Source organism: Macrobrachium nipponense, chromosome 41 (assembly GCF_015104395.2).
Source record: "Macrobrachium nipponense isolate FS-2020 chromosome 41, ASM1510439v2, whole genome shotgun sequence".
Classification (NCBI taxonomy): domain Eukaryota; kingdom Metazoa; phylum Arthropoda; class Malacostraca; order Decapoda; family Palaemonidae; genus Macrobrachium; species Macrobrachium nipponense.
The window spans coordinates 27,529,559-27,554,558 of record NC_061102.1 but is presented as its reverse complement, the minus strand read 5'-3'; the positions used below and the strand labels follow the sequence as shown (position 1 = coordinate 27,554,558).

At 35.7% G+C, this 25,000-nt stretch overlaps 1 protein-coding gene across 1 annotated transcript in view; it reads left to right on the top strand.

The window, feature by feature from the left end:
• The window catches only part of LOC135212890 (lachesin-like), a 470,090-nt gene that overhangs the window by 118,922 nt on the left and 326,168 nt on the right, over positions 1-25,000 (top strand).

The following is a 25,000-nucleotide window of genomic DNA, read 5'->3' as shown; positions in this document are numbered from 1 at the left end:
AGGAGGAACTCAGCTGGAACTCAAATTTGAGTGGCCTAGCATTTTAAAGTAGCTATTTAGTTTTCCGAACAAGGGAATATTTCTGATGTCGCAGTTGCCATGCTGCAAGAGAAAGATGAGTGACTAGAAAAGTTAGTAATCGCAGTATTTGGAAAGCAAGAGAAAAATCCTTTTCTCTGGATCTTGTCGTATTTCCAAGGAAAAATGAAACAGCCTTGAATTACTTGTCAGTTTTTTTTCCTTAAATTCTTATGGAATATATCGTGCTTCCATTTTTACCGTGCAAAACGAACCTCAATGTTTACATTTTTTTTATTAGAAAACACTAAATCTACCGGAAATTTGCGTTTCCACTCGAGAAAAAAAAGGGTGGGGAGGGACTGTACCGCTGGCACATTTTCTGGCGACGCCAGTTAACAAAAAGCAGCTAGCAATGCTGAAAGAAGCGAAGATACTGATCATCTTGCACCCAAGATCGGCACCTCTGAAATCTTTAAATTGGTACTTTTCTTTGTCAGAACACCTTTTATGCTTTAAATATGTACTTGCTAAACAATTATAGTTGTGTACTAAATAATAAGTTGTAATCTACTGTCTCTTCGTTTTGTAGTTTTAGTGTAAAATATATTTGTGTAATTTTGTAATTCTCATACCCCGGAAGGGGTCGATAGAATAAAATTTGCCTTTGCAAAAAAAAAATAAAATAAAAACAGCAGCTTCATTGACTACGGTTGGTGGCCATGTTGTACAGCAAATTTTAATACAGAGTTATTCTTTTAAAGATAGCCTGAGCATAGACTGGGTTTAAAGAATATGGGTTATAGACAGTCTTTAGTCAAGTATAAGGAAGGGTAGCAACTGTACTATAAACATAACTCTGAATGATAACTAAGATTATTTACGAAATGGATAATATTAATCGCACATCCTAGTTAACAGCATATTTCAACAGTCCCTCAAGTAAGAAAGAGCCCCGGTACATAGATAGACACACAATATATATACAGTTATTAATATTACAAGATCTTGAATATTTTCGGACAAAAGTACATTAAAACTGCACATATAAATCTTTAGAATCAAAAAACACATCTAAAGTAAATAATATCTTCAGCATATTAATTTTTACAAATAAAACTGTAAATGCAGCTAAATAAACTGAAACCTCAACTACTACAACTTTCCTTGCATAAAAATAAAATACTCGCAAAAAAATCATAACATCCAACTTGCCGAACAACACCGTTTCACAATTTCCTGTACTTTCCTCACGCAGACGAAGACAGAATTAAATGTATTATTTTACACTGTTCTGACATGTGCACCTTTTGCTGCCTTCATTGTTGTTGCAGCACCACAAGATGAAGACAATAAATCGTCCGAGTGACATCGCCTCAATTTCTCATTTTCATTTGGACAATTTTTTCCTTAGACTTTATTGCCGTACTTTAAGACTAATCATTAAGCCTTAACAATAATGGAAAAAAACACACGTTAAACAAAACATATGTATATATATATATATATATATATATATATATATATATATATATATATATATATATATATATATATATATATGGACATGGGAAGCGTTGCTTTCAATCAACATATAACAAGGAGCTGGAGGAGACGTCATGAACTAGTATTTGTCCGTTTATGCTGACGTTTCGAGGACACAGCCTTATTTTCAAAGCTGAAAAACGCAATTATAATATATAAAAATGTTACAAAGACTCAGAATTAAATTGTAAATTTCTTAATTCTGAGTCTTTGTAACATTTCTATATATCATAATTGCGTTTTTCAGCTTTGAAAAAGAGGTTGTGTCCTGGGAACGTCAGCATAAACGGACAAATACTAGTTCATGACGTCTCTTTCAGCTCCTTGTTATATATATATATATATATATATATATATATATATATATATATATATATATATATATATATATTGATCACGAAGAATATAAAACGTGATGCTATGTATAACTAAAGGTTTTTGCCACGAAGGAAAACATGAAAGCGAGATAGCCAAGCACTTTCGGTCTAGTGCGACCCTCGCTTTTCATTTTTTCCTTCGTGGCAAAAACCTTTAGTTACATATATATATATATATATAATATATATATATATATATATATATTATATATATATGCACATATTAAATCACTTTTACTAATAGGAACTTACATTCATTGGCCCCACCTTGTTGTATTTTGCCAGCGACTATTTTCTCTTTTATATGGGAGGGGAAATATTCTCAAAACCTATTCGACTCCGAGATCAATTGCGACTTTGAGCCTATATACCTTCCTGGAATACGGAATATTCGAAGCCTTGAAATATAGTGACGTATATCAACCGAATGACGCTTAAGCTACTCAATAGGGGATGAAAAATGGCCGGGTGAGGAAAGGTAACGGAGAACCGGAATAAGTTTTATCGACCCTCTAAAAGGGTATACTTAATAACACAAGAGTTGGATAGGATGGAGGCGGCAAGTCAATGTTTGGCTATATGCTGGTGACGGAGAAATGGGCGCCATCTTAACTCCGATGAGTCAGAATGAAAACCATCTTAACTTCGTTGATGGTGGGTGGATTTTCGAAATTTGAACGTCACTGGAATCTAAATACGCGCCTGAGTTTAGATTCAATATATAGGTATGCACTATCAGAGCAACGTAAACGTGTATAGAGGAGAGGAATGGACAAGCGCATACGCATATATAATATACGTATGTATATGTATATATGTCTATTGTATATATATGTGTGTGTGCGCGCGCGCGTGTTTGTGCGTGTTTGTGTTCGTGTGTGACTTTATGAATATTCGTCCATACAAGCATGCACGTATTCATGCATGTACGTATATATGTATGTAGTTGTGTGTGCGTTTATGTGTATATATATATATATATATATATATATATATATATATATATATATATATATAGATAGATAGATAGCTAGATATAGCTAAGAAAGATAAATATAAGTCTGTTTTCTTAGCAACTGCACATACACGATCTGCCATAATTCAACATCGTCGAATTAACATCTCTCGCATAAATCAGCCCTATTAGATCAAGAACTTGCTATCTATCCTTAAGATATTCTGATTTACAGTAACGTCCTACATTTCAGATATGCCTGGAGTTTAAATGACACTGACATATATATAAAACACTGACATATCTACTATGGAAGTGACAACATTAGTTAATTTAGTTGACCCGCAATTATGGACTCGTTAATAATAATAACCGTGCTTTATGCTTTTGAATGTGAAAATCAGTATACATGTAAGAGAAAGTACCAACATGTTTCCATAATCACAGGAAAGTACAACATGTTTTGATAATCGCAGGAAAGTGCATGTTACCATAATCACAGGAAAGTACAACATGTTTCGATAATCACAAGAAAGTACGTTTCCACAATCACAAGAAAGTTCTGCACGTTTCGATAATCACAAGAAAGTACATGTTATCATAATCCCAAGAAAGTACATGTTTCCATAATCCCAAGAAAGTATATGTTTCCATAATCACAAGAAAGTACATGTTTCCATAATCACAAGTAATGATACCAAGAAAAGCGTATTTCTGAGAATGTTAGAGACGCGTGATCGCATTTTACGAAAATCTGCATCATAATGTGAAATTTACGTATGAAAAGTTATATATATATATATATCTTTTTGTGGAAACCTTCCGTAGGCCTTGATTTGTGTGCCGTAATCTTCCCTGTTACTCGAACATTCACAGTAAATACAAAATTTGCCCACGGGAAGATGGTGGGCCATTTGCCGTCATATACTTGTGCCTGTCCTTGTAATCAATCCAACACTAAAGCTTAATAACATGCAAATATTCCATTATTCTACTATCTACTATTCTACTACCCATGTTCATTATAAGAGGTGCTGGACATAATTACGTATTTGTGAATATTTCACTCAGGATTCACTTCCGAGCAAAGAAAAATTATACGCATAAAAAAAATATTTATACATTAATTCATTTTGTATGAAGCCTTGTTTTAGTATCTGAGGTACCACAATGTTCATATCTCAGCTGCATAAGAGCATTCTCAAGCATTCTTAAACAAAAATGAGATATCAGACATATGGACAACGAACGTGTATTTCACACTCAAACGAAATTCGACTACGTGAAAATCCTTGTAATTTTCAAGCTTTAACTATTTATCAAAATCTTACTTACAAATTTACCATTAGTATTATCTTACATTCTACATCTTACTGGGAAATTTACAGCTAGTATAATTTCACATTCTAATTCTTACTAGAAAATTTACCATTAATATCATTTTACATTCTAAATCTTACTGAGAAACTTGTTGTTAGTATCATTTTTTATTCCAAAACTTACTGAGAAATTTACCGTTAGTACCATTTCGCATTCTAAATGTTACAGAGAAATTTACCATCAGTATCAATTCACATTCTATTCCCCAAAGCAATACTCCAATCAAGAGATTATTTAAAAGTATTTCAAGACAACCATACAGAATACGATAATCATCACGTTTGCAAATATCATCGTCTTCATAAAATGAATCCAGAAGACCAGAGAATTCAAAATAATGTTTGCTAAGCAGTTTAATGTACAACAACTGCGAACTTTTCTTAAAACAAGTTCATACAATGTAATATGTACAACAGCTACGAAATTGTACTAAAATCAAATTCATACAATGTAAAACATACCATCAATACATTGAACATTCAGTGAGAAGATGCCTCTTTAGAGTAAATTACGAGGTTACTAATTATACATTTAATCTAGAAAGGCTTGGGCAGTACACAAAAGTTCGATAATTAAGCTCCAAAGCATTGCTATTACAATGCAAACATAGTATTGAAAGATATATGCTACAGTTATATATATTCTCTTGAATGGATTGAACATACTGGGAAAGCACGAACCAGAAAGACACTGAACTCTTTTGCGCAAACTAATCTTTAATTTCAGGGAATTTCAAGTTCAGTTTCAGCCAGACACGTAAAGCAATGAAAAATGAACAATAAAAAAAATATATACATTTCATTTAAAAGCTAATGGATATGTGGCAAAATCATAATAAAAGTTGAAATAAATGTTCCAAGAGTGCTGTAAATGTTAGATTTAATTTAAAAGCGGAAGCTTATGGGAAAATGTCAAAATACTGGTAAAAATGGAAATAAATCTTCCAAGAGTGCTGTACATATACATGTCCCAATAGAAAATTACGGATACATGTATACTTTCTGCCGGGAGAGGGGGGGGGGGGGGGGGGGGGGGGGGGGGGGGGGGGGGTGGGGGGGGGGGACGGGTGCACACGAAGAAAGAACGGGGGGGGCCCCGTTTGTTTTCGAAAGGAGAGAAGTAATAACATGAGAGAGTGACAGACAAGAAAAACAAAAGAGGGGGAAAGAGTCAAAGTGAGAGATGGGTGATGGAAACTCAAAACTTGATTGGACGTTTGCTTTAATGGGAAGCGATGCATGCAAAGGCGATTACGAAAAATGGAATGGCAGGGACTCCAGTTCATAGGACGCCGCTGCAGTTGCAGAACAAAGATGAGATCTATGAACAGGTTGTGCGAAGGCAGAAATGCCTCTGACAATGATTCCAGAGTTCGTTTCTAAAGCATTAAATGCGTGGAAAGGGCATTTACTGTATAATATCCTCATAGGGCGAAGAAATCATTTCAAAATTGATATCAAATGCAAAAAAAAAAAAAAAAAAAAATCTAACACCCTCTGCCTAAAAGAGACTGCATATCTTGTAAAGCTGTAATACGTCGAGCATTCAGGGTTCCTATTTTTGTTCATAATATGGGATTAATTACTATAGTCTTCAACATTATACACAATAAATGTACGTCTGTTTCCTTTCGGGGGTATTTAGCAATGTGCTAAAATTCAAATTCAGGCCATATGGCCTGGCGCAGGGGATTAGGACCCCAGACGCGAATGTATTTTCTTAGGAAATCATCTTTCGCTAACTCGGGGAGTAAGCCTACAAGGTCTGAAAACGGTGTTTCGCATTGAGTTAAAGATACAATTTTAAGACAGGATATTTATGAGTTATTTTTAAGAATGAAAATGTAAAAAACAATAAATAATATGCATGTCAAACAGTACAGAAATATTATTTCTAATAAAATGTAGCGTATTTATTTTAGTGTTCGTTGGTGCAACAACGCTCTATTTGACCGTATATTTTACCATGTGCCCCGAGTAGGCTGGAAATCGGATCACGCCTTGTTCCATTTTCTGTCTTGTTCCTAGTTTCGACATCACGCCCATTAACTAAAAGACAAATCAAGTCTTTCCCTTCCTTTCTCTCTTGTACTTGGACGCTTTATCCCTTCCTGTCCTTTAGCATCCTTTCCCTAAGGTTGGAAATTCTTCATTTCAATCCTCTACCTTTTCTCAACAATTAAATTGCTCATTTTTCAATATCAAGCGTGACTAAGATGGTTTTAGAGCCAGTGACCTTTCTAAGATAAAATATTAAATTTCTAAGGCAAAAATAATCAATTAGGATAAATGTTACTGAAAAGCTGCTTACATATCACGCCAGCAATTACATGCTTAAAAAAGTACCGTGATTTCTAAAGGCAAAGAACAATGAATCGGAAATATTGGAATACTAGGGTATATTACAATGAAATAACAAAAGGTGCCACTGTAACAAATAACTTATCATAACAGCCAACAAATCAAAGGGCAACAACATTTGACAGAGTAGTGCTGGTTGCAGGAGAGTTGAAGAATAAAGCGGATTATGTTGAAAAACAAAAGTTATTCATTTAATTAGCTGAATCTGTTTAAGAAATTTTCTCAACTACGCATGCCAGCATTCGAGAGAAACTCATAATAAAACAAAAGTCAAAATAACCTTCAAATGGAGGATTAAAATTAAACAATTTACGCTCTGGAAACAGCAACAAAAACCTCGAAGAATCGAAACTAGTTCTCACAAGCAAATATAATTATTTTAATTAAGTCTCTGGGAGTATGTGGCAAAATTATGACTAGCACTTGATATATTTTTTTTTTTATAGGAAAACGTCACTGAAACGTGAATTTATTCAAGAACTCTTGTCATTCTTGCTTATCTTCTACTCAAGTAGCAATTCGCAACAAAACTTGACAAAAAGAATCTTATCAGAATATATCAAGATTCATTAAGGTAACTAAATTACATACCGAAAGTATTACGCACAGAATCAAGTGTTCTACTTCGTTGTTTACCTTTCATACATTTGCCTTTGCCAAGAACATTTTAATTTTGAAACAGAGCAAACACGTTATTTGATTCACCGTCGCTTCCAGTTTATTTCCTCGACAATGGATTAGAATGACAAACTTCTAACATGTTAACAAACTTTACAGCGAATCAAACCAGAAGGTTTGATGGAGCGCCCCCGACAGTAGGCGAGACAAAATTATTTACAAGTGGTGTAAACCAGTGGTTCCTAAACTTGACAATACCAAAGATCCCCAGATATGATGAGTCCCAGCCGAAGACCCAAGCCAATCAAAAGTTACCATTAATGATAGTTCCTCTTTAGGCGAGTTGGTTACGTGCTTGACTACCGATCACAGGGTCCGGGTTCAATTCCCAGTGCTGCCAACGCTGAATCAGAGGAATTTATTTCTGGTGTTAGAAATTCATTTCTCGGTGTGGTTCGGATCCCACAATAAGCTGTAGGTCCCGTTGCTAGGTAACCAATTGTTCCTACCCTAGGAGAGCTGTTAATCAGCTCAGTGGTCTGGTAAAACTAACGTATACTTACTTTATACCGTGATACCCAGTGCAGCGTTAATATTTGCATATTCCTGCACAAAGTAGGTCTCAGTAAATATATAAAATATTTTCAATGCTCTTTTATTGCTTTGAATTAAATACAAAGTAAAACTGGTGAAACAGCCACAAATTTTTTCTGTAGTTGAAAAAATATTAATGTTTTGACTGTGTCGCGGACCCCCTAGGGCCTTCTCCTGGACCCACAGGAGTCCCCGGACCCCAGTTTCGGAACAATTATAGTCGCCTACATTGTATGCGACAAGTTGTACTACTAACTTTAGGGTGTTAAGGTACTTAACTCATCTAATAGGTGGGTTACTTCCAACTCTGACGGGTTAAATAACTGACATTCGATACAAGTTAGGCTCTCTGACCTTAGGACAAATTAGTCCACATACCTGCTTGACAGGTTTAAGCGACTTGGCGCAGTGGAAGGTCTGATACCTATCACAAATTCCCAATACAATAAATGACCTAGAACCCATTCCAACTCTAAATCTTGTAGAGCAAAATACTTGAAATACTGAAAAATCTCCCAAATGAAATTCAGAAGTTACTGAATAAAATGACAGGAATTATACTCTAAGATGTCCCTTTCAAAGTTAAATCGCATTTAATTGCAACAATTCTTAATTCTATCAGTGCTTGCTTTAGGTTCACGGATATCAGATATATATATAATCTATATTATATAATATATAACGATATATATATCTATTTATATACATATAATTATTATATATTATATATATATATATATATAGATATAATATATATATATTATATCCTATATATATATATATATATATATATATTATTATATATATATTCTATATATATTTATATATATTAAGTATATATATATATATATATCTATATATATATATATATATATATATATATAAGCGAATACCACAGGAAAATGATAGGCAGAAATCCAAGCACTTTCGTTATTACTAAGACACTGTCAAGGAACGAATGCCTAAGTAAAGACGAAGTGCTTGGATTTCTGCTATCATTTTCTTATTTGATGAAGTCACATGCATATACTGTGATATATATAATATATATATATATATATATATATATATATATATATATAATATATATATATATATATATATATATATATATATATATATATATATATATATATATACCAATCCTAATTCACTGATATAATAGCTAATCTGCAATTAAATGGAGCGAATAATTAAATGTTTATTATCTTCTAGTCTCGCACATTCTCGATTCACACAGAACTTGTTACTAACACATACACAGAAACACGTCTGAAAATGGACCTTTTAAATAAGATCCAGGATGTAAGTGTGGGATCAGCATAAATTTAATAAAAGATAATAAATATTTACAAGTACATAAACAAAGAATACTTGGCTGACCATGTACCTCTAAACAAAAAGTTTTCAACCTGAAAATCAACTCTTTCAAGAATTATTTTGGACAATACCACACTTAGCCTCTGAGCGTCCGTAAGCCTCAGTAATCATACGGAAGATTAAACTATAATCGGCGCCTGGCAATCCACTACAACTAATTACTGAGTATGACACGCAATTACAATCAATTGCATTACCGTGGCTCCAAATATAATTCTAATAATCATGAACCCTGATACGCTTGCTGTAAATTAAGACCCGTTAACTTGCGCCGCAAGCATATTCTCCTTAAATTTCGCGAAAAGGAAAGCGAGAGGAAAAAATAACAGAAAGCAGTAAAAGAGAAAAAAATAAGAGAAAAAAAAAATGTGAGCAGAATTTGGTTAAGGCAAAGGCCAGAGCTCGTGAATCCGTCTTGGGAGGCCGAATGAGGTAAATCACATTAAGCGAAACCTCTGGAGAAGCTGCCGACATGCTCCAAGAATATCAAAGCTTAAAGCTAAAAGAAGGAGGCGGCAAGAGTCTCGCTCCGTCGGGAACCTGGGAGCTGAGAGACTCGCATAATAATGGCACTGGCCACCTTGATTAGCAACGGTGATGACGACAACCAAGACAAATGATTTCAGACAACAGGGATTTACAGGTCGGGGCGTCACTCGACGGCTCAGAAAATTAATATTTAAGCAAAACGTCACGCGCCTTTGGATGCGACTTCCATTTATCATTTCTCCATTTCTTTTTTCCTCTTCTCCTTCTTCTTCTTCTTGTTGGGGGACCTCTGCTGATTCTCAAGAAGGTGGAATGAAGAAAATTGATATCAGCGGAACGTCGTTGTTACGAGCGGGAATTTAAGGAATAAGCGAAAAAATGTTAGAGAAAAAACATACTGAAATGATCAACGTATTCAAAACAGTGTTAATAAGAACAGAGAATCATACGTACTACTTACACCATATTTATGAAAATAATAATAACTGGAGCTTGTGCAAGAAACACCAGCTACATTGCAGTAATAAGTGGTACGAGAGCCAACCTGAAGGAGTGATAGAGAATGACCAGGCAAAGATTCTCTGGGACTATGGAATCGGAACAGATAGGGTGATACGTGCAAATAGACCCGGCGTGACGTTGATTGACAACATCTAGAAGAAAGTATCACTCATTGATGTCGCGATACCAGGGGACACCAGAAGAGAAAGAGAGAGAAAAAATGGATAAGTATCAAGACCTGACAACAGAAATAAGAAGGATATGGGATATGCTAGTGGAAATTGTACCCATAATCATAGGAACACTAGGCACGATCCCAAGATCCCTAAAAAAGGAATCTGGAAAACCTGGGGGCTGAAGTAGCTCCAGGTCTCATGCACAAGAGTGCTCCTAGAAACAACGCATAAAGTAAGAAAAGTGATGGACTCTTAAGGAGGTAGGATGCAACCCGGAACCCCACACTATAAATACCATCCGGTCTAACTGGAGGACTGTGATAGACCAAAAAATAAATAAATAAATAAACAATAATAATAATAACTAGCTATATGAAATTTCGAAATACCCCAATGGATTCATCCACGCAATACGAGCATTGCTCTACGGAAAAACTCTTACTGGTGAGTTAATATGCTGGACCACAAGATATAAAACAACTATGATAACAAACCCAAAATTACGTATGGTTATTAAATACTCTAATCCAATAATAACCTGCGTTAATTAAAATAAGGAAAACACTTTTCACGCTTATCAACGAACAAGGGGTTATATTCTAATACCTTACAATGAACACTAAGACCAAAACATATATTATATATAGTATATGAACATTAAGACACATATATATATATATATATATATATATATATATATATAGATATATATTATATATAGATAGATAGATAGATATATATACATATATATATATAGTATATAAGATCATGAAGATACTTGGACCTAGACATATATCGATAGAAAGAAATAAATGCAACAGTGCAACATTAAGACAAACTGAGAATAAAAGGCATAAAATAAAAAACGGTATTCTGTAAGGCTCCACGACATTCTACATCTTTAGGCTCATGCAGCAAGAATAATCATTGTAATAAGTAAATGGAAATCAGTTATCAAATTAGGAAGAAAGCAATATGTCATGAAGGAAGTAAGTATTTATGACAAGAGCAAAATTTTGAAGATTTTATTTTCACGAATGAAATCAGCTTTTATGAAAAGAGTAAGATTTTGAAGATTTTAATTTCGCGAATTAAATCAAGTATTTATGACAAGAGCAAAATTTTGAAGATTTTATTTGGCGAATTAAATCAGTAGTTATGACAAGAGCAAGATTTTGAAGATTTTAATTTCACGATTGAAATCAGTATTTCAGAAAAAGAGCAATTTTTGAAGAGATTAATTTCACGAATGAAATCAGTATCTATGACAAGAAGATTTTAATTATCGCTATTGCGGCATACACAATATTCCCATTTCACTCCATCTAAAACAATCATATATTCTGCTTATTGTGTCAAAGGAAATACGAACAGCTCGACAAAACGTGGATTTTAATTGAACATCAAAACAGAAAATCACTGCTGTCTATCTTCCTCGACCGACGAAGGCCCTGAGAGATCCTTTAACATTTTCTGTTTATTATCACACGGAAGCCTTTTACGAGTGAGGTCATTTATTTACAATACAATTTACATATCTATGACAAAATGAGGTTTTCCTGGCTCTTGTGTTTTTCACGCACACACACACAGACACACACACACACACAGAGGTGAATATTTTTTTACAATATTCCCTAAATGTAACCTCCACATGAGAAAGAGGACGCTTTCATTCGCGATTCTCTTTAAGTCTTATAGAAGCGACATCCGATAGACGTCACTAAAGGAAAATACGAGCCAGGAATTAGCATCCGTCCTTAAACATCATCTCATTCCTCTTCTGGCTGCGACGCTAGAAGATCCGCGAGACAATTAAACCTAACCAATTCTGATTACCAAGCCAATTGGCCCAAGACAAAACAGGTGGATGGAAAACGGAAAGCCGGGGAGATATATACCTCCTTTAATTACTGTTTAGCAAACAAATGCAACACCGGGAATGGGATGCAGCCTTAAGTGTAAGTCTTAAGCATCCGCTTAATGAGAACAGTTATTGTTTGAGTGGGGCGCTTAAGTGGAAACGCAGAATTGACGGTGCAGTGAGATTCCCTTTTTTCATCGTAATGAGAAAACTAATCTCGCCCATTTTTTTTTTTCACTCATATTTTTTCCTCGGTTGAACATATGAAATAAAGCTGCTGGAACTGATTGGATACAAATACTTTGAGCACCGAGATTAAGAAGGCTGGCAGGAATTCTGAACGAAAGACGAGCAGCGCCCCAAAGAACACCTGATGCTGATACGTGCAGAAAAGGATGGCGGCTGCGGCGTCATTCTGAAACTACATTACTCACTCTGATTCTTATTACAGAGAGAGAGAGAGAGAGAGGAGAGAGAGAGAGAGAGAGTACTGTTCAACCTGAAAACTTCCGTCCAATCTTTCATGCAGAGAGAGCGAGAGAGAGAAAGAATGTTTAACCTGGAAACTTCTGTCCAATCTTTCATACATAGAGAGAGAGAGAGAGAGAGAGAGAGAGAGAGAGAGAGAGAGAGAGAGAGAGAGAGAGAGAGAGAGAGACTGTTTAACCTGGAAACTTCCATTTAATCTAGAGTGACTCTTTAACCTCTGTCCAGTCTTTCATGCAGATGTGGAAATATTACAGCAACTGGAAACATATACTCTAGTGCGCATGCGCATAGTCACATTTCATAAGCACGCATGGATGTAAACGTATATAGCATATATGAAAAAAAGATTTGTTCAAGGTAATAAATATATAACACAGAAAGTAAAATTGATATAGTATATTCTTTCCCCCACGCTTTATGACATGTATTTAAAGAAAAAAGTTTATAATTAGTATTCAAGGAAAAATTGTCAGCTTTTTGTGTTGCAAATGATTTTTGGTGAAAAGTCAAGGACTATAATGTAGTCCATCGAAGTTTTCACATTCTTTCGCATTCGAGGTAATTAATTCTCTCCTCTTCATGTCCGTTTTCAGATAAACAATGTCTGTTATTTGATATTAAGATAGTGCAGAAATCATGCCCATTTAAAAAACTACGTCAGCGAACTAACTAGTATATATGTAGAAATTTTTACAAACCTCCTCGCCATATTCCGAGTCTTTTTCAAATGACCCTTTGAATTCTGTATAAACTGTGTCCCTAAGACCCCAGTAAAGCTGCCTTTCGGTCGTTTGCTGAAATGAGTCAAAATAAAGAAATAAATGTACTGAAGTGTACTACTGCGACTATTATTATGTTAGCAGACTAACATGAGGGAGCATTTTTTATCATCGAGATGGTACTTAGATTAAAGAAGAAATTTCGCATGCAAAAGTCAAATACTAAAGTCCTTTCAGGCAAGAACTTGTTTACGGTTACAAGGAATTGACCCAAGCACAGAGAAAGCCAGACTCCCGTTCACTACCCTCACTGTTTGCGGCTGTCTTCTGTTTTATGTTTTTCTTCAAATAAATTTTTCCTTTTTTTTTCCAATCATTATGTGTGTTAGGACTTGATACTGGATAGTGATGTGACTAAGTTCTTTCTCTGTAGTAAGTCCCTTTTCTTTCGTTTTTTGTAGTCTTATAGGCTTGTGTTATTTGAGCTTGTTGTATTTTTCTTTGTAGGCCATGTACTTGCAAGAACAGAAGAGATTACTGTTCACTTTTTTATTTTGTATTATGTCTCTTTGTGGACAAATTTGTACTAATAATTGTATATTTTTTGTCCATAAAATAACTAACTAACTAACTAATGAGGAATTTTCGGGTTCTTGCCTTCAGCAGATCAAACAACAGCGTTACTGTCACGCTGATTTTATAGCGACCGGCTATAAAATCCTTTAAAGGCGTAGGGGGGATAATAATACCAGCCCTTATGAGGCTGGCGGGTCCTGTCATCCTTCTGCCGAGCTGAAATTCCTATCGTGTCTGGCGCTAGTCGGGTGGAAGGACTAGCGTGCCGATCCTCCTAATTTGACATTTCAGTACAGGCCACAGCAGGTGAAGAAGACTCATGGCGACTCCAATATTTTGATATTAACTATCATTACTCTGTCAACTGGTAAACGTGATTTTCGTCACCTGCTACGCTCCAATGAAATGTTCACTTTGCTTGGCGTACTGCATACAGATATTCATGAAGTCTACTGCATCATGAAATGGATGAGGCCTCGTAGTTCGTAATACTGTAGAGATGCATCGAATAATAATTTTCCTCTTGCCAGGAAAGATGGTATAAAAGTTTATATGCTTCTAAAACCGTTCCTTTCCACAAAATAGAAATAGAAGTACATGCCGATTTGGAAATAATCCATTGATGATGACGTAATATTTTCTGAACGATTTTTTTCCTACTCCTATAATTTTGATAATCTTCTGGGCTGTTTCCCTTCGACTCCTTTGATAAAGTCATTTAGAAAAACAGTCTCTTCGCCTATACTTTACGTTTTCTTGTAATTTTCATCCTCACATTCCTCTTACAAAAGTGCCGTTATCATTGCTTTTATCTTCATTTTACTTATGGCTAGTATCATAATGAGCTGTGTGATACAAAAACATATATGATACTGACACATTCATGACTTTTTTACAGTCACAAATGTTAACCCACAAAGACCATTTAATATCGAAATCACTTTATACTTTGGGGTTTAGAAACAATGAAAGAAAAAGAACCTTATTTATATGGAACGAGCCCACAGTTGCCATTGAATTGAAATTCAAGCTTCCAATGACGACGACTTTGACCCACTCGGGGCACAAGTTCGTATCAATCATAGTTCCCTTTGTGGTAACGTATTCTCAAGGCATACAATGAATTCGATATTAAAAAGTATTTGTGGCCTATTATTTGTGAATATTAGTGTTACGTTATTTGCCCTCTTAAAATATATATATCCAAAGAGCAAGTCTTCAGAAGTATGTGCGGTAGCCCTTAAGCAGATTGGGGGCAGGGTCAGTCCCAGCAGGATGAAGGCTTTGCTCTTAGACGTTTAAGCGTCAGGCCAGCTTTATCCTCATGTATTTTATTCCGTAAAGTTCAAAGAAAGGAGGCAATTCCTTCTCGAGAGAAGTTACGACGTTATCTATTATCAAATGCGGACATCATATCTTAATACTTTATTTCTAATAATAATAGGGTTAGTCTTTTGTTTCCAAAGTAGCAGTGACATTAAGTAACTTTTCTTTTAAACAAACAAAAATAACCATAGGAGTACTTAAATCTGATCTCTCATCAAAATGTTAATTTGGTAAACCTTAAATCTTTGAAAATACTACGAAGTTTGGGCGTACAATAGTTTTTGTCATAATGAATTTCTTGTATTATTATTATTATTATTATTATTGTTACTGTTAATATTATTATTTCAACATACGAAACCTATTCCCACGGAACAAGCACACAGGGGCCACTGACTTAATAAAAAAGGTTTCCAAAAAATGTTGTTTCAACCTCCCACTGCAGACCTCACACTGAAGCAGCAACTTATCATGACACAGAACCAATGATTTTTCATCGGCCGGGGGAGACGTGAATCTACGACATGTGAGCGGCAATCAATGACACTAACCACTATACCAGCGAACCAGGTAATATAGCAATTTAGTATGTGTCAAGAAATCACTGCAACCATTAGTCAAAAACAGCAAATTTCTGAAACGTCAACGACAGATTTCCACATCAACAACAAAATGAGAAGCAAAAGAGGCCAAAAACTACAGCGGCAAAAAAATGGACCTTCTCCCAAATACAATGTGGAAGTTGAGTTCTCCTTTGACTTCCAAAATACGTAACTGTTGGAGTCCCAAAACCTTCAGTTTCTGCTAGTAGCTTTCGTCGTCCACAAAATGAAATAAATAAATATTTCACACTTCGTGTAATGCTTCCTCCACTTTCCTCACCATTAATGCATTGGTTGCTTAAGCTTCCAGTCCTTCAGCGAGTTTTTAGTTCCTCTGAAAGTGGAATGTGACGACCGCTTAAAGCGGGAGCCCGAAACAATCTAGAATGTTCGCCTCTGCTACAGAAAGATCAAGTCGACACAGAGGCCTTCAATTTTGCTACATCAGCGATACGTAAGGAACGAAATAAGTCACACAAGTTCTCTTGGTTACGCCACTCTCACTTTCGGCATTTGGCTACTACAAGACACAACTCCCTCTCTGACTTTGTTAAATATTGGAACGATATTGCTGAATACGCATCGTCAAACATGAAAGGCCGAGGTAATATTGCGCAACTTAAGCCCGGTTTTGGAATTCATAAAACTCTCAGACTTTTATAAAGTTCATTCAATGTTCATTTCAATTTCACCCTCTTGGTTATGAAAATGGTAACGGTGTATCTAACGGTTTTTGCTTTTGTTGGCATAGAGTGTATAGTGAGCCACATCTGAAAGGACATAGATATTACACGACTCTATGGCAACAGCCAAACACAGTCCTCCTCGATTTGAATGCTTCGTTTGTGCTTGTGTTGCGATATGGAGGGAAAATCCACTCTTGTGATTTCTGACTGACAATTCCGAATGACCCAAATATCAAAGAATATCAGCCGAATCCTCAAGCATTTCAATCGAATCTTTAAAGCAAACCTAGAAAAATAGAATAATTTGATCTTCCGAAAATCTCAACAGTATTAAAAAATAAAAAACTAAATGTTATGCCTCGTGATATTTAAATTCTTGTTTTGTACTACGTGAATCAAGAAGGAAAATATTCACTACCAATCATACAAAAAATCCTGAGTCTTTGACCTAGTCGATGAATAACTTCAACAATCACTGACTAAAAATAACACTGTTTGAGATAAAGATCCTAATTTTCTATCAAATAAAACTACTAGCAACACAATCATCTAATAAAAAAAATCCCTACCTACATCGCGGGATGTCAGCATATTATGCCTAGTGAACGATAATTTTTGTTGAGAATAAACCTCTCTATCACGAGAGTATAATGTTCTAAAGGGTCAACAATAATAATAAAAAAAAAAAAAATTAGTTCGTTTTTAATTAAAAAACGTTTCACAAACCTTTCGAACCTTTCCCTGGGTTTATCTTCAGGGGAGAGGTTCAAAAGCTTTGTTAAGAGTTTTTTAAATAATACACGAATGATTGTGGACCCCTTAGAACAAAATGAACGGTAATATTGCGCCCACTGGCCTTTCCTTCACAATTTATTCCCTCGTCCAACGGACAACGAGTACGAAAGCATACGAAAGCGTCACAATAAAGTTTCGCTTTCAATGCAGCTGGCAGCTACACACGAAGATTAATTTGCTGAAGAGGAGACATCTGAAAGGGTATGTATTATAGTACTCATGCTTTATTGAATACCCGTCCGACGAATTGCTTTATACGTGTCACGGGAAGGATGCCAAGGTAGCCGCCCCCCCCCCCCCGCCCCCCCCCCCCCCCCCCCCTTTAATTACACCAATAACGCTCTTCATACGACATTCGTCCACAGTACTAACATATCAATTGCATTATGACGACTTTCTTCTCATTCTACATTGCGCCGCACCTCACAATATTCGTTGTTTCAGTCTTTATTTCAACTTCTCGAAATACAGTCATAAGTTTTCCACTTTGTCCACACTCTTATTTTTCACCCTAAGAATGGTACATTTAATTTTCTCAATCAAAATATCCAGAAGACTCAAAAGATTCGTTTTCCCTTTGGTCTTTGGAGTCTAGGTATATGTTCTCATGGCTGTGTTTTTAACCTTGAATTTTATGTTACCATTCTACTAAAAACCTTCTTCAAGATTTTTTATAGGTCGATCTGGTCCATAATTTCCGGTTTAGACATGAATTTTTTTTTTTTACTTTTGCGCCAAATTTAAGGAAATTGTTAACCAGTAAGTTAATTTACGTTATCTTTTCATTTTCATTTTCGACAAGGATTCTTTCCTACTTGGTTTGTTTGTTAGTTTGTATGGTGTTTTTACGTTGCATGGAACCAGTGGTTATTCAACAAAGGGACCAACGGCTTTACGTGACTTCCGAACCACGTGGAGTGAATGACTATCACCAGAAATACACATCTCTAACCTGTCCGTGGAATGCCCGAGAATAGAACTCGCGGCCACCGAGGTGGCAAGCCAAGACCATACCGATCACGCCACTGACTTGGCTTGCAGTTACTGTACCCCCACCACATGCATGGAAACCATATTCTCACAGTTGACATTATGCATCCTTTTACAACTGCGCGTTAAACCTTTCTCTTACAAATACAAGAGTCCTCAACTTCGAGATGTTTCTGTTGGAATGTTTACCTTACACTTCGTCTCGTCACTTCATTGTTTCCTCTCCCTATACACTATCAATTGGTAGTAGGGCCCTCTTATCCCAGTCAGCTGATTTATACAAGATTGTCATATCTGGAAACTTCTGGGATAGGCGCACACACTGACTTACAGCTAGGAAGAATGAATAAAAAAAAAAAAATTCATATTTCTGAAATGCAGTGGATCTAGTTCTAACAAATGTTTCAGTGGGGGCTCAAGAATTTGGGGGAATTTAATAACAATGTGTCATAGTGACTGACATGTTAAGTAAGCGTTACATTTCTAGTATAATTAATGAAACGACTGGCACTGTCCATGTGCAAATGCTTAAGTGCTCACAGAAAAATATATACCTTCAAAGAGCTGACATATCTGAAGGAATAAACGCATATGCGCATGAACTTCTACATGAGTAAGCGACTTCGTTTCTCAGTGAATCAAAAGAAATGTAAATGTGCACATTATGTGTCCACCATAAGCGTTCAAAGCATCAAAGTCAAGGCAACTGTGATGAGAATAGTAAAGAACAACATCCCCAGAGTTTGAATTTCCAAGTCGGTAAGACATTTCGAGACTGTCTTTCTCCCGCCAAAATGATTCTTGAACACTTCCCTTCCATCTATTCATCCACTCTCCACCATCCATAAATTCTCATTTCACTAGGAAAACTGCGCATAGTCTCATGTTCAGGGTTTTCATGGCGAAGTTATCCTGCAGTGGCTTTAAATATGCCGTGGCGATTCTTGAATCGAAAAGATCAAACAACGTGAAAATGGCTGTAATCGTATGTGGCAGCAAGTGTTTGTGTAGGGAAACAGAGATTATTAAGTACCTCTCCACTACCTCACCGAATTCATTTTCAAAATATTATGGCACTTTTTAACATCACTGCAATTTTACATTAAGTACGTTGTATAAATAACACCGTACTCAAATATAGCTACACACTCCTGAGCACTAACCACGACGTTATCATTGCTTCGGTATTCATTAAACGACCACAATCTCCATATGCAAACAAATGACTAAGATTACTACGACCATGAGAAGGCCAGTAGCGGGTGTAATCGAAGCGCATGCGCCGCATGATGACATCAAGTTTGCAAATGTAGTACAATATGTGGAATGGATGTCCTAAGATTAAAATGAACTTTTAAAAGATAATAACTACCAAGATGAGTATTACTTATCAACAAAAATAGTTTGTTATCTTATAAGAATAGAATAGAATATAGAATTTCAGCCAATGGCCACGCGCTGGGACCAATAAGGTCATTCTGCGCTGAAACGGAAACAGTAAAAAGGTTTCACAGGTGTAACAGGAGGAAAACCTAGACTATTGTTTAAATGATGGGCGATACGGTTTACGCAGAAAAAAATTATACAATCTCCATTGCTATTCGTTGCGAAAACGAAAAATAAATACTTCGAAAGTGGTCAGCAAAAGGAGCACGCCATAGATACGAATACTTTCTTCTTGCGACCTCAATAGTCTTACTGTATAGCAGGGTCGGCCGCTCGAGTCAACTTTCTCCATCTATTTCGATTCATTGCATCTTCTTCCCCAAGTCCCACCTCACCCCATTTCACGCCACATCCATCCATCTGATCCGCTGATGCCCACCCCAACACTCCTCCCCAACAATGGCATCATGGTTTTAGCTCTCTTGATTAGTTCCACCTCCTCTCTTCTTCACATTACGTATACCATACATATACTACACATTTTTTTTTTAAATCTTAACTTTTCCTCCTTTCCAGTAGTGATATTCCAGCACTCCATATCACCATCCTCATCTCGGGTCTTTCCAACAGTCCTTCTTCTTTCCTCTTAAGTGCCCAAATTTCCGCCCCATATCATAGCACGGGCCTGTAAACTGTCTTACAAATGTTCATTTTCAGCTTTAATGGCATTTCCTTGTCTAAAACAACTCCAGTCACTTCTCTCCATTTTCGCCATGCATCTTTTCACTGCTTTATCAAAACCTCCTTCCTCTGTTAGTACTGATCCCAAGTAGTTAAACTCATTGTTCTGCTTTAGCACTGTGGTACCATCTTCTACTTGAATGTTTACATCTTCATATCTTTTACTACTACTAATCATTAGCTCTGTCTTCCCAGTGTTCACTTTCAATCCTTTCCTTTCTAGGGGGGTTCCTTTCCATGCTAAAACCTTTCTTGCAGTTCTTTTTCTGGGTCTGCTATAATAACTACATCACCAGCAAACATCAGTTCCCACAGTTCTTAAGTTTTTTTAAATGCCTGTCTCTGTGTGTGGCTCGTTTTACAAAATACCTCTAAAACGAATAACTTAATTTGATAAAATCATAAAACCATTCAGCGCTCTTCCAAGGATAAAAATTTTAAACTTCATTGATGTTCAATAAAAAAAAAACTGAACAATTCAAAGTCATTCTATCACAGTTTTCTTGATTATTCAACAAATATTCAGTCATTTCTTTCCGATATATTTCAGTATCACCTAACAGGCAAAATAGGTATTAAACAGGTATGTAATCTTCCGAGATGCTAGTACTAAACATGGCGGAAGCTCATGGGACGTTGTATTTAAATCTAGACCCTCGGGGATCAAATTATTATGTGCACCAACGCCTTTTATTTCTATATACATATATTAATAAACGATATCTTTGATTCCCGACGGCCTATAGTAGAATCACATCAACCATGCATTTGATGTCTAAGCCAGTCCCTTACGATGCTCCTGACTGGATGTTGATAAGCCAATCACAGGGATGGAAACTCTCAGTCTCCCGAGACAATTCACTTAGGCAGGATGTGTGTTCCACCTCTCCTGAGAGATACTTTTGAAAGACGTATCCCTCAAGAGAGTTGGAACATAGATCCTACCCATGTGAATTCTCTCGAGAGACTTAGAGTTTCCAGCCCTTTGATTGGCTTATCAACAGCCAATCAGGAACGTCGTAGTGGACTGGCCTAGCATCAAATGTACGGTTGATGTGAATCTACTATCTGAGTACTACACACGGCGCCCTCTAAGCTTCCACCGTATTAAGTACTACCACCTAGGACATGACGCGTAGGTGGATCCACGTACCGGGTTAATACCAGCAAATCTTCAACAATTAAATGCTACCAACTTCATTGTAGTACGAGTTAATAATAGCAGTCTCTCATATTATATACACGAAGGTAATAATGATAATCTCATATTATAGACATCAGGCCAATAATGATAATCTATAATTTATTTCGAGGTAATAATGATGATCTCTAACATATTTCAAGGTAATGATGATAATTTCTCTAATATATTTCAAGGTAATAATGATAATCTCTAATATATTTCAAGGTAATAATGATAATCTCTAATATATTTCAAGGTAATAATGATAATCTTTAATATATTGCAAGGTAATAATGATAATCTATATTTCAAGGTAATAATGATAATCTCTAATATATTTATCAAGGTAATAATGATAATAATCTCTAATAGCATATCTATTTCACTCTATAATTAGAGTAGTAACCATTACACTAAAACCACATTACAACAATTATTTTAATAATAATAATAATAAACAACTAATGGAAGCAATCACAAGAATTTATGAAATAATCTTAGCCAATTATCCTCGAACGATTGGGCGCAAACTCCGGAGCCTACAATAATTATCCAGTGCAGAATTACACGCGGTCTTCTGTCAAAAACGCTTTTTGAGCTTGACTACCACAACATCAGTAAAACTTCTGACGGATAATGCTAGACATGCGAAAGTTCAATCACCCTTCGGAAAAAAAATAGGGTTTCTATAGACGGAATAGTTTCAGGAACAATGAACACCGGTAAACTCTTCCATATTCTTATACCACATAAATAGATACATACATACACACACACTCATATATATTTATACATACATATATATATATTATATATATATTATATATATATTATATATATATATATTATTAGGTACATATATATATAATATATATATATATATATAACATTATATATAATATATATATAATATATATATATATAATATAATTAAAAGGAGCCCATTAAAACACCCAAAATAAAATAGAAAGAAAAATACTATATTTCAGAGACAGCAGTCTCTGAAATATATTTTTCTCTCTATATTTTGGTCGTTTTCATGCGGTTCCTTATTCTTAGAAGGAATTCTGATGTAACAGAAACATTTTTACCGCAGACACAGCACACACACACACACACACACAACACACACACACACACATAATATATATATATATATATTATAGATATATATACACATATATATATATATATATATATATATATTGTATGTATGTATGTATCTTCCTTCTACTCTCCATGTGACTATAGGACAAGTGACGGCGCTATACTCCCCTTCCAAGGTCCGATAAGCTTCTTAGCAGTAGCAGATCAGTAAAGGTCTGAAGTCTTCGACTTATTAGAAATGTATGGGAACAAGCAGTTCCACAGGACGTAACAATAAACACCCGGAACAGTTCCTGGTCACAGATGTCGGAGGCACTGAGACATATCTTCTCTTTCCCGATTTTTCTCGAAAACTGGCCCTGCGGTGTATTTCCTGCCTCGTCCGTGAGCCATCGACGCCATATTAAACAACATTTTGTGGCACTACTTGGCCAATTAACCAGCACATCCCTCTATGGATATGCTTTAGATATAGTAATATTCATTTGAATTAGTTACTATGAGATTCAGGGCCTCTGTAACACGGTTTTTTCGCAATAACTTTTTATCTAAGCATTTCATAAATATAACGCTTATTCAGAATTACATATTATATCTTACACAATAAATTTTGACTGTATTTGCATTACGTAGGTTGAATAATTTGGGTACTTATAATGTAAAAGTGACTTTTTTTGAAGGACGGGCCAATTACTCAGAGGAAAAGGTTTCGAACGCACTCGTTACGTAACTTATGACAGCATTTCTTCCCTCTTTCTCGATGGATGATTGGCTATACGTAACGAAGGCTAAACCTCTGGCAACAATGACATACAAATTTAAATACAAGCAAAGCAGTTCACCTTTATGAACTCTGGAACCTCTCCACTAATAATTGTCATAATGAACAAACCAATAAAATATGTTAATAAATACAAAAACACTTCGATTATTAGTCTAACTCCCAAAATAGGTTTCCTAAGAATTACAGTCTATTTTATAGGTCACAATCAGATTGACAAGAATGTAGGGAATAGTGGTAATTTTCAAAAACATAGTAGACAAGCTTGATTTGATAACTGCTATATCCAATGTCAAGCAATTTTTTTATTTATTGGCTATCTACCTATTTAACTGAAAAAAAAATAGCCGGTACCGTAGTATATTGGGCTTTAAAACCTTCACCAATAATTATCGTTAGAATGATGACTTCATGAGGCTCCACCCAGTTTCGCTCGTTTCCATAATTCAGGATAACACTGAAGGGCTACCCATGGCATTGTTGGATTAGAAAATTTAACTTCTGGCTAATTTCTCGAGTAGTTGTAAGAAGTGCTAAAGTGATCCTCAAGGATCCTCATGTATATTATTGCTATACTGTTGCGGCACTACTGCTACAGTAGTATTACTACGCTAGCACTGATACCCCACCCACATCTATGTATCGTTCCGCATTCATAAGTCTTTGGGTTTCAGAGCCGATGGAGTTTCTGTCTGGTGGATGGGCGGGGCAACATTTCGTCAAAAGGTGTGTTTACCTTACTTACGTAATGAATGTTTTTCGACTCTTGGCTCATAATCATTGGCCATGGCGTCGGCTAGATCATTTTTACTCTATAAAAATTAAAACTGTCAGGTTTAGATTATTGATAATGCTGAAAAAATTTGAAAAAATTGTGTTGGTTGAAAAAAATATACATATGTCAACTTTCAGCTACATCCGATGCTTTGACAAGGAGCAAAGTCCAAAAAACCGTGTTACAGAGACCCTGAATCTCATAGTAGTCTCTTTATGTAGCGTTACTGACCTCAGCTAAAATAAATAACTAACCTCTTGGTAACATCAAAGTCAAAAAATGAATAATGCGTTCCTAGAACATGGGCTGCAATACACCTCCACTAGCTCTACTAAGCCTAAGCTTGTTGCCCCAAACTATACTTCCCTCACGTACAAAGGTGCGGATCTTCCGCTGGAAAATTACGAACATGAGCGTCTTCTGTTGACGCCACCACTGGCCATTTCGTGCAGATACAAAAAGAAGCCAGAAAATGTGCCATTGTGAATACAGCTTATCTTGCCGTCATTCGGTAAAAATGTACGAAGATAAAGGTGCATTTTAGTTTCGAAGTTTTCGCATAACTAATTTACGTACATCCTTGGTAA